Here is a 4,299-nt window from a genome sequence, read left to right as displayed (position 1 = left end):
GAAGGAAGCAGCTGCCACACACACTCCCATCCTGAGGGGAAAACCTGACCCCTGGTCAGGAAAGATGGGATTTCCCATGGTGGAGACCCTGGCCCACGTGTTCAGCATGTGACCAGTCATCTGGCTGGGTTTCCTTTGCTCTGCTCGGCTGTAAATCACATTGGTAGTTCTGGGTTCCTGAGAGCCAAAAGCTTATAGGCTGAGCTGGCACATTCAGGACTTATGGCGCCAGGTACCAGATTCAGAGCTCTGAGTACTGGGCTTAGAGACTGTTCTGAGCGGCCTGAGGCTCGGCCAGTGGTGAAATGCTTGGCTTTCACTGGTAATTTACCAGCAACAGCAGTCTGTGTCAGCTGCTGTCACAGCTCTGGGGCAAAGGGTGTGGAGACGGGTGACTTCTAAGGGAGATTAATGTCAGGGCTTCTGTTTCGTTGTTGTTGCTTGTTTGTTTGTTGTTTTTCAAGACAGGATTTCTCTAATTTTCCCCTGTCTGCACGCTAACTGAGAAAGCGAGAACTCGATCTGTGTAGATAGGTTGGCTTTGAACTCAAGAGATCTGCCTCCCAAGTACTGGGTGTAAAGGTGTGTGCCGCTCCCCAGTCTGAAGGCTTCTGAAGGCTTGATTGTTCTCTGGGACTTTCCTATGGACCAGAGGGCATAGCTTCTCCTCTTCAGGTCTCCACTGACTCAGATGGTCACTCTCTGGTACTCTTCTGTTGCCTCCTTGGTGGTACTGCTGTTGCCACCGCCACCGCCACTGCCTCCATCTTCTCTTTGTGTTCCCAGCTCAGCCCACTGTGCACATAGAAATAATCCCAAGTAGGCAAGGAAAAATCATCTAAAAATCATTTCCCCACATTTATTTGTTTGTTCCGTGTGTGTGTGTGTGTGATGTGGGCACATGAGTGTGGGTACACATACCCTTAAGCACGTATTCTGAGGCCAACACAGGACACTGGGTGTCATCCTCTTCCCTTCTTCACACTTATTGCCTTGAGAAACTCTCAGGATCCTCCATGGCTAACCTGGAAGCGCTCTGTTTGGGCTAAGCTGACCGGCCAGTGATCTCTCAGGATCTGTTGGGGGTACAGGGATTTCCTACTGTGTGAGTAATGGGGTTTCCACCTCAGATCCCATACTTGCAGAGCAAGCATCTTGCCCTCTGAGCCACACCCCACACATGCCCCAGAAGCTTTTCAGTGGGTCTAACGAGGCAGCACCAGTGGCAGCCAGGAGGGTGCTACCTCCCAACAGACTAGAAGAGCAAGTTGAACTAGGAATGATGACATGTTTTTGTAAACCTTGCACTTTGGAGGCTGAGGCAGGAGGATTGCTGTAGGTTCAAAGCCAGCCTGGCCTATGGAGTGAGATGTTATCTCCAAAACAAAACCAAAAAAACAATAGTTTGGTTATATAGGCAAGAGTGTGTATGTGTGAGGTGTTTTCATCAATCCAGCATACTTCTTCATGCAAATGAAGGATTATATTTAGGCCAATCACAGACTTTCTGCTTCTAATCATCAAGGTTATGGCAACATTATTATTACAAAAGGGCTTGAGAGAGCCTGTTGCCTTCCAGGACAGGCTCCAAAACCACAGAGAAACCCTGTCTCGAAAAACCAAAGAAAAAAGAAAAAGAAAGAGAGCTTCGGCCTCTCAACTGTATGATTTGGCGACAAGGCATTGGTTAGAGCAGTGCAGGCCCTCTCTAGGTAGAACCTGCTGGTGTCTTGAACTTCCCAGCCTCCAGCGTCGCCAGCAGTGAGTCTTCAGCCTGTAACCCAGTCTAACGCATTTTGCCATGCAGTAGCCTGAAGGGCTAAGATGGTGCTTGTAAAAGTTTGGTCAAAATCATGAGGTGATGGACTGGGGAGAGGACTCAGGGGACAGAAGCACTTGCTGAGCATGAGCGAGGAGGACCCAGAACCCACATTGAAAGCCTCTTGTAGCCTAAGCACTGTAAGGAGCACAGACTAGGGGACTGCGGGTTGCTAGCCTGGCTCTGGGTTCAGGCTCTGTCTCAGTGGAATAGAAGAACGATAGAGCAGGAGCCTTGACATCCTCGTCTGGCCGCCATAGATTTGCATTGCATGTACACCACACACACACACACACACACACGCACATCTCTCACACACACGCACACCACACACACACACACACACACATCTCTCACACACACGCACACCACACACACATGTACGTCTCACACACATGCACATCTCACATGCACACGCACACACACACACACAAACACACACACTCACTGTGAAATTATAATGGGTCATGTTTTAGATTGTTTCAGGAAGAATAGGTGGGGGCTGATGCACACCACACATATGCACACACACACATGCACATCTCTCACACACATGCACACCACACATACACGCACACACCATAAAACGATAATGGGTCATGTTTTAGATTGTTTCAGGCAGGATAGGCGAGGGCTGGATCTTCTTGTTAAAAACAGTCTCGCAATTTCATTGGCTCACCATAAGGTACTTCGCTGTTGAGTGGGAGGAGGGAGGAGATCTCGTGTTTATTGCCACCACTTAGAGTTCAGGCTGAGAGGCACTTGTGGTCACCATGGCAGGGGATTAGTACCCAGTGCATCCAACCCTAGCCCTTAAAGCTACCACTAGAAGCAATGTGGCTAGCAACTCAGTGGCCTAAGCGAGCCGTGTATCCATATCTAATTTAAAAGGAGCTGGAAAGAGGAAGCAGGAAGAGCCTAGAAAATTTGTGAATATCTCACCAGATCTCAAGGTGATCAACAAAACGACAGGTTAGTCTGTGATGACAAAGACCACTGTGCTTGATCGGCTGTTAGTCATGTTTCAGCCAGTCTTTGGACAGGTTTCTCAAGCCATATGCAGATGAGTTTGACATGCCAATACAGTCATTTATATAGAGATTTCCATCAGAGACAAACGAGACAATACAGTGATTTATATAGAGATTTCTGTCAGAGACAAATAAGACAAGATGGGTAGGTCCTATCTGACTGAACGGAGAGGCAAATGCTGGGTGTGGTGGCACTTGCCTGAAATCCCAGCACACAGCAGGCAGACAAAGTTGGACAGCAAGTTCAAATCCAGCCTGGGACTTTGTTGCAAGACCTTGGAGATGGGACAGGGAAAGGGAAAGAGAGGGAAAGAAAGCATTAGGAAGGAGGAAAAGGAAGGAGGGAGAGAGAGGAAGAAAGAGAGAAAGCCAAATGAATCAGAACATTTGAATATAAACTGCAAAGATCCAACTTGGACTAGTGTCGGAAAATAGATAAAAGTAAGCAAAGAATTGTTCAAAATCCAAGGAGGAAGAAGTGAGGCAGGCGAGCATAGGCAACAGTGTAGTAACCCTTGACAGCATGGTAACCCGTGACAGCATGGTAACCCGTGACAGCGTAGTAACCCGTGACAGCATAGTAATCCGGGACAGCGTAGTAACCCGTGACAGCATGGTAACCCGTGACACCGTAGTAACCGTGACAGTGTTAGTAACCCGTGACAGCGTAGTAACCCGGGACAGTGTAGTCACCCGTGACAGCATGGTAACCCGTGACAGCATGGTAACCCGTGACAGCATGGTAACCCGTGACAGCATGGTAACCCGTGACAGTGTAGTAACCCATGACAGCATGGTAACCCGTGACAGCGTAGTAACCCGGGACAGTGTAGTCACCCGTGACAGCATGGTAACCCGTGATAGCATAGTAACCCGTGACAGTGTTAGTAACCCGTGACAGTGTTAGTAACACGTGACAGCGTAGTCACCCATGACAGTGTTAGTAACCCGTGACCGTGTTAGTAACCCGTGACAGTGTTAGTAACCCGTGACAGTGTTAGTAACCCGTGACAGCGTAGTCACCCGTGACAGCGTAGTAACCCTTGACAGTGTTAGTAACGCGTGACAGTGTTAGTAACCTGTGACAGTGTTAGTAACCTGTGACAGTAGTCACCCGTGACAGCGTGGTAACCTGCGACAGCGTAGTCACCCGTGACAGCATGGTAACCCGTGACAGCGTGGTAACCCGTGACAGTGTGGTAACCCACGACCATGTAGTCATCCATGACAGTGTAGTCACCAGTGACAGTGTAGTAACCTGGGACAGTGTAGTGACCCATGACAGCGTAGTCACCCCGGACAGCTTGTAACCCGCTACAGTGAAGTAACCCGTGACAGTGTAATAACCCACCACAGTGTAGTCACTGGAGACAGTGTAATAACCCGGGACAGCATAGTCACTCATGACAGCGTAGTAACCCGCAACAGTGTAGTAACCCGCGACAGCAT

The sequence above is a fragment of the Microtus ochrogaster genome, chromosome 15 (genome assembly GCF_000317375.1).
Source record: "Microtus ochrogaster isolate Prairie Vole_2 chromosome 15, MicOch1.0, whole genome shotgun sequence".
Lineage (NCBI taxonomy): Eukaryota > Metazoa > Chordata > Mammalia > Rodentia > Cricetidae > Microtus > Microtus ochrogaster.
The sequence above is the reverse complement of the archived record's forward strand: the minus strand, read 5'-3'. Positions refer to the sequence as shown.